Source organism: Macaca nemestrina, chromosome 6, assembly GCF_043159975.1.
Source record: "Macaca nemestrina isolate mMacNem1 chromosome 6, mMacNem.hap1, whole genome shotgun sequence".
Classification (NCBI taxonomy): Eukaryota; Metazoa; Chordata; class Mammalia; order Primates; family Cercopithecidae; genus Macaca; species Macaca nemestrina.
In genome coordinates, this window is record NC_092130.1 from 34,703,059 (window position 1) to 34,719,270 (window position 16,212).

Consider the following 16,212-nt stretch of genomic DNA (forward strand, 5'->3'; position numbering starts at 1 on the left):
AACTTTGCCGTTTTCCTGCCTCCTTCTTTGTCTTTCATCTACACTTCATGACTAAACCTTTTTCCCCCCATTTAATTAAAAATAATTCCTCAAGTAATACATACCTATGCTACAAAAATAGAAAATACAGGCAAACAAAAACAAAAAAATAAGTATCCGTGAAATCCACTACCTTAAGATAAACTTTTTTTCTTTCTAACATTTTGAAGTAAAACTTTCAGAGTTGTGGGGAGTGTGTGTGTGTGTGTGTGTGTGTGTGTGTGTGTGTAGATGCGCATGTGTGCACGGGTGGTGTATGGCCCACAGCTAAGATTGGATTTTAAGACTTCATATTTTTTTGATGGTGGGAAAAAATCACAAGAAGGATGTTATTTGGTGATAAGTAAAATTTATATGAAATTCATATTTCAATGTTCATAAATAAAGTATTATTGGAACACAAACACGTCTATTTTGTTTTTGCATATTATGTATAGCTGCTTCCTCAAAACAATAGTAAAATGGATTAGTTGTGATAGGTATCATATGGCTCACAAAGCCTAAAATATTTACTACCTGATACTTTACCAAAAGTATTTGTTGACCCCTGGTATAAACAATTTCTATTTTGGTAGCCTAACCATCTGCTTATTGATAAACATCTTTCTATGTCAATAAATATCGTCTCCAAAATCATCTTAGTCTTTCATTAAAAATGGTACTTTTGGCCAGGCAGGTGGCTCATGCCTGTAATCCCAGCACTTTTGGAGGCCAAGGCGGACAAATCACTAGGTCAGGAGTTCGAGACCAGCTTGGCCAACATGGTGAAACCCCATCTCTACTAAAAATACAAAAAAAAAAAAAAAAAAAATAGCTGGGCATAGTAACAGATTCCTGTAATCCTAGCTACTTAAGAGACTGAGTCAGGAGAATCACTTGAATCCAGGTGGTGAAGGATGCAGTGAGCTGAGATTGCACCATTGTACTCTAGCCTGGGTGACAGAGCAAGACTCCATCTCAAAAAAAAAAAAAAAAAAAAAAAGTATTTTCGGGTTCAGATCTATTGTTTTTATGAGTTGTTAGAGTGCTTTCTATTTTTAAAGCATTGTTATTTTATTTAATTCTCGGAACCTCTGAGTGAGTTAGACATTATATGTTCATAAATACTCTTAGCTTGCAAGTAACGGAAACCACCTTGAGTGTCTTAAACAAGAAAATGGGATTGAGAAAGACTGACTTTAAAAATAGGGGATTTGCTCTGCAACCCTTGGGTAGGGCTCAGCTGGGCTTCTGGAAGGGCCTGGAAAGCAGCCATGACTCTCTCACAGTCATCTCTCAGCTCCTTCCTGTATGTGCTTTTTAATCTCTTTGCACAACTCATCTGCCTCTGCCTGTCAGTACAAGTGCATCTGGCTGCTAACAGCCCAACTCTCTGTTTTACTGGTCCCACCACTCTGAAGGAGACTATATTCCCTTTCAGGCCCAATTCTAAATTTTATCTAGGAGGGAAACATAGGTGGCCCAGCTTTGACCAGATTTCACTCCTGGTCCAGTCAACTGCCGCTATTGTTGAAAATGGCTCCTGGAGAAAACTATTTACAAAATGGCTCCTCTATACACTGGGGGACATTAGGAGGAACAATTGTGGATTGGGCAGGTATTTCAAAAGTTATCTATTTCATTATATTGTTTCCTATTTTACAGAGGAAGAAATTAAACCTTAGTGACACCAAGTGATTCTCAAGTAGTACTTTGTCAAATATGAGTATACAGACTCCAAATTTCAGGTGTGTTTTGAGTACACCAGACTGCTGCTCACGGATTGCTGTGGACTTGGGATGTTACCCCAGTAACACCATATTTGGGCTGCAGATCGTGTTTTGCTCATTTCTCATCTCGTTGCTTGATATATCTTGGGAAGTTGGGAATTCCCTCTGTGTCTTTTACTTTGTTTCCAGGTTGTAGCTGGAAGCTGGATGGACAGATGCAGATTTTGGAATTTTCTCCTGGTTGACTGCTGTGCTTAGAGTTTTGATCCATCAGTGGAGGGAAATTGAGTGAAAATGATCCATATGCCAATCTGGCCTGGCATCTCATCACTTAGCCCAGCGTTTGTCTCACATCTTGTGGGTAATGCCAGCAACTAAATCTCCAAGCTCGATTAGCAATGATTACAGCCCAGTGAGCACAAATCCAGAAACCCCCTTGACATGATGTTTCATCAGGGAGAACTGTAGCCACAAAACCTGTTTCTGAGCCAACCGAGGAAGACGCCTCAGGTACCGTGACTCCAATTCTGGGGCAGTTGTTGAATAAAATTGCTATGACTTTGTGGATTTTTTTTCTCTCTAAGTTGCATGAGTAAAATGAGCCATGTGATTTTGTAAAATGTAGCTCTGAAACAGACCTGGAAATTTGAGGCTTGCTGGAAAGAGTTCTTTATGCAGACACTCAGGTGTGGAGGACAGGTGCAGAGGAAATTTGTTGTATGATGTTCCAGTACCAATTCCTTTCTTCTCCCCTTTTCCCTCTAACTATACCTTGAACATCTCTCTTTTCTGTATGATTTTGGTGTGGAGTTGATCTGTCACAAAGTTCAAGGATTAGACTGTAATTGACCTAAGCCAATTTATATCTTCTTTCCGTAGCTACAGTTATTAGTTTGGGTTTAGTCAAATGTCCCATTTCGGGACAATGAAAGAGATCCCAAGACCTGGCTATATGCTATTGGAACTGACATTTTCTTTTCCCTGGAGCATTTAGGGTTAGCATGTGTGGCTTGAAACTGAGGCAGCAATTTGGTTGTCGTAAGAGTAAAGCTGAAGCTATTGTGTGTATTTGGGGGCATGTCTACCACATGGAATCTGATGATGGAGCAATCCCTATGGAAAGGAGAGCTAAGAGACAGAAGGAAGATGAGACCTCAGAGGTCTTTGGTAATAATGTCTAAACTGCTGAATCAACAAAGTTCATTTAAAGCCCACTCTGACTCTGAATCAATTGCTTAAGCCATTTCAGCTGAGTTTTAAACAATTTGCATAAAAATTCCTATCTGATACAATTAATATTACTAACTCTCTGCTCTGAATAGATTATGTTTGCTTGGTCATTTGTCTGGCTTCTTCCAAAGACTTGGTATATTTGACACTTGATGGCCAATGGGTGCTGCACAGACCAGTAAAGGAATGGTGAATCTAGCTTCCAACTCGGACCCAGCTTTCTGTTTGCATGGCTAGTGTACATTTTCATCAGGGTTGAGAGTTGAGTAATTGCTTTATTTGACGGTATTTGCTGTGTTTTAATAGAAAGGGAAATAATGATGCCTCAGTCTGCTAAATGACTTTCTTTCCTCTTTAAGATCTACCTTAAAAATTTTTTTCTAGTGATTGTGGAACTCAAGCCCACAGAGAAGTGGTATCTTCTCTGACTTTTGGCTGCTGAAGTTTTTTGAAGGGTACCTTGGTAGGTAGGGAGTCTTGATTAGTCTGTATCATTTGGGATAATTCCTTTCCCTGTGTGCTCCTTGGCTTAGAAGCAGCCAAATTTTTGTGACCTAATTTTAGCCAATTGATACGAAGCATGAATTGTAAGTCTGCTGGGCATGGGTGTGCTTCAGGCAAGTTTCTTAACTACTTAGAGACCCGAATGTCATTGAATTGCTTTACCTCTTGCTTTCTTGTGTGAGATTTTAAGCTAGTTGACAGAGTTTTTTTTCTTTCTTTCTTAATTTATGTCAAAGAAAGCATCCTGATGCATTTTGCTAGGACCACATGAAGTAGGGAATTGTTGATTCCCCCAAGGAGGGATCCTAGAGCCAAAATAAGAAAAAAGAAACAGAGAAAAGGAAAACACATCTAAACCCATCTACTATAGTTCCTTTACTTTTATCTTGATGTCCTATTTCTCTGTACGTGATTCTACCTTCAGACACAGATGAGACAAGGAGTGGTCTGTATGATTACTAGATTTGAAGGGCTGCTTTGTGCAAAGTAGTGGTGCTTGAACACCATACTCAGATGATCATAAATTTGCTAGCTCACTCTCATACATATTTATGAAATATCCTTTTTATAAGTGTTTACAGGGGTGGCATTAAAAATACTTAATAAGCATTACAATAACATGTTAATGTATAAATCAAGCTATTAATAAAAACATTAAATGTATGTGTGTGTGTGTGTGTGTGTGTGTGTGTATATATTTTTTGTTTTGTTTTGTTTTTTTTGAGACAGAGTTTTGCTGTTGTTGCCCAGGCTGGAGCGCAATGTCACAATCTCCGCTCACCACAACCTCTGCCTCCCAGGTTCAAGCGATTCTCCTGTCTCAGCCTCCCGTGTACCTGGGATTACAGGCATACGCCACCATGCCTGGCTAATTTTGTATTTTTAGTAGAGACGGGGTTTCACCACATTGGTCAGGCTAGTCTTGAACTCCTGACCTCAGGTGATCTGCCTGCCTTGGCCTCCCAAAGTGCTTGGGATTACAGGGTTGAGCCACTGCAACTGGCCTTCAATGTATATTTTGTAATTCTCTAATTTAAATTATTAAACTGCTTACCAAGTGATATAAGTTGAAATGTACATAGTTCATTAAAAAGATAATGATTTACAGTTCATTTATTGATTTTTAGAAATTGTTGCTGTGATTTGTTGATGGCATCCTGTCACATGCTAAGTGACACCTTGTGGTTTGACACAGGGAATTACATCAAACTCCTCCACCAACCTCTTTGCTCATTTGTTGGTCTATAATCATTAGGAGACTTGCATTCTCAAAAAATAGAGAATTTCTTTTTAAAGTCAATACTATTGTTCAGGGTCCTGAGACCTTTCTCAGCTTCTGCTGAACTAAGCAATTACATTAATTTTTTTCTAGATTTTATAATGTTGCCTAAAATTTTTATATGGTCAAATTCTCTCTTACCAACTATGCCATGAAAATCATTTACTGGAATGTCATTTTTAATTAAGTTGAAAGTATACTTCAGGTCAAATGAGAGGCAGTGCAGTCAGTGTGAAGGTTAAGCGTGCTTCCTCTGTTGCCAAGGTGCCTGGGTTTGGATTCAGACTCTGTCACCTACATTTTAAATAATCTCTTTGTTCCTCAGTTTCTTAATCTGTGAAATGGGGAGAATTATAGGACTCTCAAAAAGTACTCTTCTGTCTTGGAATTGCCATCTATGGAGTTGAAGCCTTCAGCCACTGGCCTGAGCCTACAGTGGCACCTAGTATCTCCTGACTTGGCCATCTGCTTTCCTCATCTTTCTCTGGTCCTCTCAGAGCCTGGCTCCCAGTGGCTGTAATTTCCACAAGTGGTCACACAGAGATAATTCAATGGCATGCTGGCCTGAGATGGGCAGCCATAGTCTTCCTGGTCCATATGGCCATGGAGGGACTTGCTCACCTGGGTGTTAAATGCGCTGCCAAAGGTATTCCCCATAGTGCTTTTGCCAGATTAGGATACACTCTGGCGAGTGGAACAGATATTGGTATTTGTGAGCTACAGTGAATTGGATGCTCCCATATGGTCTGGAAGTGTTCACCCAGGGATCCCCAGGGCTGAGAGGAATACATGGATGGAGCATGACTGGTCCTTGGGGACCCCTGGGAGAACCTGTGGTGGGCAGCAAAGACAGACACTTTTGAGTACTTTGACTGTCTTGGGCATCTACCAGTAAGAAACGATACCAGCTGCGGGTCCTAGAGGTCCCAGATGTACCAGTTTTTAACCCTTTTGTTGCTAGATTATGGAGAGATTCTGGTGATATCAACAGTGGCTATTTATGAAAACTATAGATAATATTTAATATTTTTATAAATGCTTCTACCTTGCTGGTGAAAACCAGTAGCATATCAATCTTCCATGTTGAGAGTGGGGGGCGGGGAGGTGGGGAAAGGGGGATTTAGGAAAATAAGTTAATGATTTTTGAGTACATGGATTTGGTAAACTGAGATTCACACACATCTCTTAAGTTGCCCAAGGTCACACAATTCACTTGTGGAGGATTGGGGATTTGAATCTAGGTCTGTGGGTCCTAAAATCGTTACAGGTTTATGTCTAGAGGAGATGGAAAGTTGGGGATGCTGTTGATGACCAGAAAGACCACTGGGTTCTGATGACATTTCGGGAATATAGTCTAAATGTCTGTTAGGCTTGCAGGGATTACATCACTCCACTGCAACCATTTTTCTTCACCTATTAAAATGAATTAACTGTGTGATTATTTAAAAAAAAAAAAAAGGGAATTACGTGTGACCACAGAGAGATATGTGACTGTGCGTGTCCATATCTGTGGTTGCTCTAAAAGGAAAATGGTTTTTCATTTGGGAAATTTCAGGAAGTTGCAGAACTTATGTTCAGCTTCCTGAACTTGGTGTTACATCCCCAGGAAGTTAGGGATCCCTTTGGGACCAGGAAACCAAAAGAAGAAGGGGCAAACATCAAACCCCAGAGTCTGTTTTGGGAATCCCCAAGAATACAAAGAATGGATGGTGATGTTTTCTTTCCAGAAAAGAAATTTGTGAGGCAGCTGCACTATTAAGGGTAGGGTGAGTGGGTTGCTGGAGCACTGGAGAGTCTGGGTCCACGCTTAGTTTAAACGACAGCTTTTGACATTTCTTCTCTTTGAATTTGGAAATCTTAAAGCAAAATCATATGGCTCTGAAATCAGTTTTCTTTTAAAAATACCCCAGTGTCACACAAACTGAAATGGGAAGCAGGCTGCAGTGCAAGGGTTTTCCTATTTCATTAATGTCAATGAGCAGGGAAGAGATGCAAATCATGGGTCCGTGGAAAGCTCTGGCTCCTGCAGTCAGCCTAGATATGACCCTCAGATTTGTCATTTACCTGGCAAATGGATGACTCTGCAGTTCTCCTACCCTTAGTTTGCCCATTTGTAAATTGGGATGTGTGTGTGTGTGCGTGTGTGATGTGTGTGTGTACAGAAGTGTAATAATACTAATATCCAACTTGCAAATGTTAAGTATTATATACTGGTCCCAGTTTTCCCAAATCCTCAGCATTCCGACATGTGAACATTGCAGCAAGGCTTCTCTTCCTCAAATATTTCACATAGCTTTGCTGCGCTCCATCTCTGGGTCCCACCTCAGATGTCTCTTACCCCAAGTAGCATTCCCAGTCTTCCAAAAGGAACTAGGTACGCTGTTACTGTCTTTCTTAGAACTTTATTCTTCACACATTCTGCTGGTATGGACTGAATGTTTGTATTTCTCCCAAGATTCTTATGTTGAATTGTTAAACCCCAAGGTGATGACGATATAAAGAAGTGCGGCTGGCCAGGCACGGTGGCTCACGCCTCTAATCCCAGCACTTTGGGAGGCTGAGGCAGGCGGATCACCTGAGGACAGGAGTTTGAGACCAGCCTGGTCAACATGGTGAAACCTTGTCTCTACTAAAAATACAACAAATTAGCTGGGCCTGGTGGTGCATGCCTGTAATCCCAGCTACTTGGAAGCCTGAGACAGGAGAATCGCTTGAACCCAGGAGGCAGAGGTTGCAGTGAGCTGAGATCATACCATACTGGGTGAAAAGAATGAAACTCCATCTCAAAAAAAATGAGGTGGGGTCTTTTGGAGGTGATTAGATCATTAGAATGAAACTCCTTTGAATGGGATAGATGCCATCATAAAAGAAGGCTCAGACAGCTGCATTGCACCAGGTGAGGACACAGCGAGAAGGCACTGTTCTATGAGCCAGGAAGTGGGCCCTTACCAGACACAAGTTGGCTAGCACCTTGATCTTGGAATTCCCAGCCTCCAGAGCTGTGAGAAATAAGATTCTGTTGCTTGTAAGCCACCCAGTCATCTATAGTATTTGTTATAGCAACCCAAACAGACTAAGACAATTTTGTAATGATATATTTAGTTACTTGTGTTTATTTGAGTTCTTTCTCCTCCTGTAGACTATAAGCTCCAAGATAATAGGGACATAGCTGTTCTTAAATCTCATTTAAAAGTTAAAATATCATTGGTGATGAATGTATAATACAGGTAAGGCAATTGGTGCCTGACAAATAACCATTCTGTAAACAATAGCATTGCCTGATTTATAGTAGGTTCTCAGTCAAAATTTTCTGAATGAATAAATATATGAGGTTTTATGAATTGGAATTGAAATCTAAACTTTCTGTGGCTTTATAATAGAAATTCATATTTTGGAGCTTGCAAAGAGGCCTGAATGATATTTTTAGTTAATAATAATACCAAAGATCTTGAATTTATGTTTTGAATTGCCTTGCAAACCAAAACTTCATGTATATATATGTGTATATATGTATTTTTTTTTTGAGGGACATTAGGACAACCACAGTTCTTATATGTAAGCTTTGAAATAAGTAGGCTGCAAATTTTTAGTGATTTTATTTTGGAGTGTCAGATAACAGGCAGCTGAAATCGAAACAGCTTCAAATGTCACAAAATGTCTTCTTGTAATTCTCAAGCATTAAATGCTTTAAACCTTAAAGGCACAGTCTCCATTTCCCAACTCACCGTAGATTTAAACTGTCTACGGAGACACAACCACACCCAAGAGACTTTTCTTATCGAAATGGACTACATTTATGACAGTTTCCCCCAAATCTTCAAATTAGTTTTTCAGATAAGATGATGATAAAGAGTAGAGGGTCAGGAAACTTTTTCTGTAATGAAGCAGAAAGTAAATATTCTAGACTTTGCAGGCCATGGAGTCTCTGTTGTCACTACTGACCTCTACTCTGCTAGCATAAAAGCAGCATAAAGACTGTGTAGAGAAATGGTGTTGGCTTGTTGCAACTGAACTTTATTTATAAAAGCAGGCAGCAGAGAGAATTGGCCCATAGGTGGTTAGTTTGCTGACCCCTGCTTGTATGCATAGGCTTTGGAGCCAGACATATATGGGTTCAAATTCTGGGTGTACCATTGAGCAGCTGTAAAACCTTCAGCAAGTTTCTTAGCCTCATTGAGTTTGCTCACCTGTGAATGCACTGACTCCTAGGGTTGCTGTGAGATTAAATGAGGAAAAGCATGAGTAGCACTCCAGGCAAGACCTGTACCCAGGGATGCCTGTATCTATGTCTGTATCTGTCTACATATATCACACATATGTATACCATACCAGACAAATATATGTCTTATATCATATATCAGATATATTGTATGTGTGCATATGTGTGTGTATACATATTTATGTCATATATATGTGTGTGTATGTGTGTATATATATAATTTTCCTCTCTTTCATACCTCCACTTTGTTGCTTGATCGGTACCCCCTGCCTCCATCATTTACTTACTCTGATTTATTCTTCATGTCTTGACTTCTTCCACCCTTCATCACCAATAGTGGTCTGAATATATACTATTTTTTAGTACATACTGTATGCATTCTATTTTTAAAATTAAATAATTAATTCTTTTATTGGTGAGTCTTGGAGTTCTCAACAAATTGCTGGGAACATTAAGAACAGTAATGATTTTTCAAATATTTTAGAGATGGCTGGGTGTGGTGGTTCACACCTGCAATCCCAGCACTTTGGGAGGCCAAGATGGGCAGATCACTTGAGTTCAAGAGTTCCAGATCAGCCTGTGCAACATGGTGCAACTCCGTCTCTACAAAAAGTACAAAAAAATTAGCTGGGTGTGGTGGCATGCACCTGTGGTCCCAGCTACTCGAGAGGCTGAGGTGGAAGGATCACTTGAGCCTGGGACATCGAGGGTTCAGTAAGCAGAGATCACGCCACTGCACTACAGCCTGGATGACAGAGTGAGACCCTATCTCAAAAAGATATTTTAGAGATAAAGAAGTAATTCTGGAATGTTTAGGTAGGTCAAATACATATTGGTGAATAAATGAATGAACAAATGGAAGGTGTCTCTGAGGTATATGTTCTTGGAAGGGATCATAATTCCTGAATCTTGGAATTATGAAATTTTCACCATTAGATGTGTGATATTTTTGTGTCAAGCAGTGCCTCTCTCAGGAGCCCTCTTAAAGAGGTGAAATACTTTGAGAAGGGAGAAGCACAGAAGTGGCTACTAAACTGGCAAATGGCTGTTTTATGAGCAACACTGGTAAAAAAAAAAAAAAAAAAAAAAGCTATTATTTATTGCTCACTATGTGCCAGAAACTATACTAAGCCATATATACATGATTTTCAAGTTTTAGATATATATAGAGTTATATTTATATATGCATATTTAGAGAGAGTTATATCCATACACACACACACACACACACAAGCTTGAAGATTAAACTTTCACATATGCACATATGTTAACATAGATAATTAGCTAGCCAGAGTCTAAAATGGACCCCAGCGATCCCCTACCTCTGATATTTATGCTTTTGTGTGGTCCTCTCCCATATTGTATCAGGGTCAGTCTATGTAATCAGTTGACTATGGTAGAAGTGATGATACGTTACTCCTGAGGCTAGGTTATAAAACACATTGCAGCTTCCTCCTTGCTCACTCTGGGTCATTCATTCTGGGGAGAAGCCAGCTGCCATGTTGTGAGGGTCCTGTGGAAGGGCCCACCTAAGCAGGGACAGAGACTTCGTGCCCCTAGCCATGTAAACAAGCCATTTTGCAAGCAGATGCCCCAGACCCTTTGAAGCCTTTAGTTGATTGCAGCCTACCTGCAAACTTCACTGCAATTCCACAAGAGACTCTGAGCCAGAACCTGAATTCTCCTGGGCAAGGGTGATGTCATGGGACAACTCAAGGAATAAGAGCAGGTTGGAGGTGACATGGGAAATTGACCAAGACCACATTTCTCTTCTAAAAAAGTGATACAGCTGTGCATTAGCTGGCTTCTCTCTACCTTATTCCCTTCCCTACCACTTGCTTCCTAGTCCACTAGCCTCTAGTCATTCAGGCCTCCTTCAGGTCTTTGAATACACCAAGCTCTTTTCTGCCTCAGGGCTTTTGCACACACTCTTTGCTGTATTTAAGCATCTATTCTTCTGGCTGTTGACATAACTGACTTAGTCTCATCTTTCAGGTCTTGGCATTCATGTCACCTCTACAGAGAGAGCATCTCCAACTGCTCTAAAGGGGTAGCTCCCCTGCCTGTACCTGTTTGTTTCCTTCAGCACACTTAGGATAATCTGTAATTATTTATATCTTTTTCTTTACTTGTTAGTGTTGTTTGACCGTAAGATTTTATACTTTGCAAAGTAAGGCACGATCTATGAATTTTTGGGACACTACTGAATCCATAGTAACCAGCTGAGGATCTGACACATTCTAAGTGTCCAGTAACTATGTGGGGAGTGATGGAATACTCGCCTTTGTGTTTCTCAAAGGGCTTTTCATCAGTTCTGGCATTAGTGAGTGCTCACCGAGGCTTAGCATGACTACCCTTTAAACATTGTAGCTGGCTCTTCTCTGTTCCCCTTTATCCCTCTGCCCAATTGCTGCCACTCTTTCCTTTTTTTTTTCCCTTTGGACCCAATTATTGTCTTCTGGTATGTTACATAATATGAAAGCAATGGGTTCAGCCTTCCAAGATGGCTGAATAGGAACAGCTCCAGCCTCCAGCTCCCAGCGTGAGCGACACAGAAGATGAGTGATTTTTGTGTTTCCAACTGAGGTACCAGGTTCATCTCACAGGGTCATGTTGGAAAGTGGGAGCAGGACAGTGGGGGCAGCCCAATGAGTGAGAGCTGAAGCAGGGTGAGGCATCGCCTCACCCTGGAAGCACATGGGGGAAGGGAATTCCCTTTCCTAGCCAAGGGAAACCGTGACTCACAACACCTGGAAAATCGGATCACTCCCACCCTAATACTGTGCTTTACCAAGGGTCTTAGCAAATGGCACACCAGGAGATTATATTCTGTGCCTGGCTCGGAGGGTCCCATGCCCACGGAGCCTCCCTCATTGCTAGCACAGCAGTCTGAGATCTAACTGCAAGGTGGCAGCGAGCCTTGGGGAGGGGTGCCTGCCATTGCTGATGCTTAAGTAGGTAAACAAAGCGGCCAGGAAGCTCGAACTGGGTGGAGCCAACCGCAGCTCAGGGAGGCCTGCCTGCCTCTGTAGACTCCACCTCTGAGGACAGGGCAGCCAAACAAAAGGCAGCAGAAACCTCTGCAAATTTAAATGTCCCTGTCTGACAGCTTTGAAGAGAGTAGTGATTCTCCCAGCACCGACTTTGAGATCTGAGAATGGACAGACTGCCTGCTCAAGTGGGTCCCTGACCCCTGAGTAGCCTAACTGGGAGACATCCCCCAGTAGGGGCAGACTGATACCTCACACCTCACACAGCCGGGTACCCCTCTGAGAAGAAGCTTCCAGAGGAACAATCAGGCAGCAACATTTGCTGTTCAGCAATATTCACTCTTCTGCAGCCTCTGCTGCTGATACCCAGGCAAACAGCATCTGGAGTGGACCTTGAGCAAACTACAACAGACCTGCAGCTGAGGGTCCTGATTGTTAGAAGGAAAACTAGCAAACAGAAAGGACATCCACACCAAAACCCCATCTATATGTCACCATCATCAAAGACCAAAGGTAGATAAAACCGTAAAGATAGAGAAAAAGCAGTGCAGAAAAGCTGAAAATTTTAAAAATCAGAGTGCCGCTCCCCCTCCAAAGGAATGCAGCTCCTCATCAGCAATGGAACAAAGCTGGATGGAGAATGACTTTGACGAGTTGAGAGAAGAAGGCTTCAGATGATCAAACTTCTCTGAACCCATCACAAAGAAGCTAAAAACCTTGAAAACAGATTTGACAAATGGCTAACTAGAATAACCAATGTAGTCTGATTGGTGTACCTGAAAGTGATGGGCAGAATGGAACCAAGTTGGAAAACACTCTGCAGGATATTATCCAGGAGAACTTCCCCAACCTAGCAAGGCAGGCCAACATTCAAATTTAGGAAATACAGAGAACACCACAAAGATACTCATCAAGAAGGGCAATTCCAAGACACATAATTGTTAGATTCACCAAATTTGAAATGAGGGAAAAAATGTTAAGGGCAGCCAGAGAGAAAGGTGAGGTTACACACAAAGGGAATCCCATCAGACTAATAGTGGATCTCTCGGCAGAAACTCTACAAGCCAGAAGAGAGTCGGGGCCAATATTCAATATTCTTAAAGCAAAGAATTTTCGACCCAGAATTTCATATCCAGCCAAACTAAGTTTCATAAGTGAAGGAGAAATACAATCCTTTACAGACAAGCAAATACTGAGAGATTCTGTCACCACCAAGCCTGCCCTATAAGAGCTCCTGAAGGAAGCACTAAACGTGGAAAGGAACAACCAGTACCGGCCACTGCAAAAACATGCCAAAATATAAAGACCATCGATGCTAGGAAGAAACTGCATCAACTAACGAGCAAAATAACCAGCTATCATCATAATGACAGGATCAAGTTCACACATAACAATATTTACCTTAAATGTAAATGGGCTAAATGCTCCAATTAAAAGACACAGACTGGCACATTGGATAAAGAGTCAAGACCCATCAGTTTGCTGTATTCAGGAGACACATCTCACGTGCAGAGATACATGTAGGCTCAAAATAAAGGGATGGAGGAAGATCTACCAAGCAAACGGAAAACAAAAAAAAGGCAGGGGTTTCAATCCTAGTCTCTGATAAAACAGATTTAAATCAACAAAGATCAAAAGAGACAAAGAAGGCCATTACATAATGGTTAAGGGATCAATTCAACAAGAAGAGCTAACTACCCTAAATATATATACACCCAATACAGGAGCACCCAGATTCATAAAGCAAGTCCTTAGAAACTTACAAAGAGACTTAGACTCCCACACAGTAATAATGAGAGACTTTAACACCCCACTGTCAACATTAGACAGATCAATGAGACAGAAAGTTAACAAGGATATCCAGGAATTGAACTCAGCTCTACACCAAGTGGACCTAATAGACATCTACAGAACTCTCCACCCCAAATAAACGGAATATACATTCTTCTTAGCACCACATCGCACTTATTCCAAAATTGACCACATAGTTGGAAGTAAATCACTCCTCAACAAATGTAAAAGGATAGAAATTATAACAAACTGTCTCTTAGACCACAGTGCAATCAAACTAGAACTCAGGGTTAAGTAACTCAATCAAAACTTCTCAACTACATGGGAACAGAACAACCTACTCCTGAATGACTACATAATGAAATGAAGGCAGTAATAAAGGTGTTCTTTGAAACCAATGAGAACAAAGGCACAACGTACCAGAATCTCTGGGACACATTTAAAGCGGTGTGTAGAGGGAAATTTATAGCACTAAATGCCCACAAGAGAAAGCAGGAAAGATCTAAAATCAAATCCCTCATATCACAATCAAATCCCTCACATCACAGATGTGATCCCTCACATCACAATGTGAGCTAGAGAAGCAAGAGCAAGCAAATTCAAAAGCTAGCAGAAGGCAAGAAATACCTAAGATCAGGGCAGAACTGAAGGAGATAGAGACACAAAAAAAACCTTCAAAAAATCAATGAATCCAGAAGCTGGTTTTTTGAAAAGATCAACAAGTGTCTGTTCATATCTTTTGCCCACTTTTTGATGGGGTTCTTTGCTTTATTCTTTTTTTTTTTTTCTTTTTTGAGACCGAGTCTCGCTCTGTCGCCCAGGCTGGAGTGCAGTGGCTGGATCTCAGCTCACTGCAAGCTCCGCCTCCCGGGTTCACGCCATTCTCCTGCCTCAGCCTCCCGAGCAGCTGGGACTACAGGCGCCTGCCACCTCGCCCGGCTAGTTTTTTTGTATTTTTTAGTAGAGACGGAGTTTCACCGGGTTAGCCAGGATGGTCTCCATCTCCTGACCTCGTGATCTGCCCGCCTCGGCCTCCCAAAGTGCTGGGATTACAGGCTTGAGCCACCGCGCCCGGCCTGTTTGCTTTATTCTTGTAAATTTGTTTGAGTTCTTTGTAAGTTCTGGATATTAGCCCTTTGTCAGATGAGTAGATTGCAAAAATTTTCTCCCATTCTGTAGGTTGCCTGTTCACTCTGATGGTAGTTTCTTTTGCTGTGCAGAAGCTCTTTAGTTTAATTAGATGCCATTTGTCAATTTTGGCTTTTGTTGCCATTGTTTTTGGTGCTTTAGACATGAAGTCCTTGCCCATGCGTATGTCCTGAATGGTATTGCCTAGGTTTTCTTCTAGGGTTTTTATGGTTTTAGGTCTAACATTTAAGTCTCTAATCCATCTTGAATTAATTTTTGTATAAGGTGTAAGGAAGGGATCCAGTTTCAGCTTTCTACTTATGGCTAGTCAGTTTTCCTGGCATAATTTATTAAATAGGGAATCCTTTCCCCATTTCTTGTTTTTGTCAGATTGGTCAAAAATCAGATGGTTGTAGATGTGTGGTATTATTTCTCAGGGCTCTGTTCTGTTCCATTGGTCTGTATCTCTGTTTTGGTACCAGTACCATGTTGTTTTGGTTACTGTAGCCTTGTAGTATAGTTTGAAGTCAGGTAGTGTGATGCCTCCAGCTTTGTTCCTTTGGCTTGGGATTGTCTTGGCAATGCAGGCTCTTTTTTGGTTCCATATGAACTTTAAAGGAATTTTTTTCCAATTCTGTGAAGAAAGCCATTGGTAGCTTAATGAGGATGGCATTTATTCTATCAATTACCTTGGGCAGTATGGCCATTTTCACAACATTGAGTCTTCCTATCCATGAGCATGGCATGTTCTTCCATTTGTTTGTGTCCTCTTTTATTTCACTGAGCAGTGGTTTGTAGTTCTCCTTGAAGAGGTCCTTCACATCCCTTGTAAGTTAGATTCCTAGGTATTTTATTTTCTTTGAAGCAATTGTGAATGGCAGTTCATTCATGATTTGGCTCTCTATTTGTCTGTTATTGGTGTATAAGAAAGCTTGTGATTTTTGTACATTGATTTTGTATCCTGAGACTTTGCTGAAGTTGCTTATCAGCTTAAGGAGATTTTGGGCTGAGACGATGGGGTTTTCTAAATACACAGTCATGTCATCTGCAAACAGGGACAATTTGACTTCTTCTTTTCCTAATTGAATACCCTTTATTTCTTTCTCTTGCCTGATTGCCCTAGCCAGAACTTCCAACACTATGTTGAAGAGGAGTGGTGAGAGAGGGCATCCCTGTTTTGTGCCAGTTTTCAAACAAACCCATCAAAAAATGGGGAAAGGATGTGAACAGACACTTCTCAAAAGAAGACATTTATATAGCCAACAGACACATGAAAAAATGCTCATCATTACTTGCCATCAGAGAAATGCAAATCAAAACCAC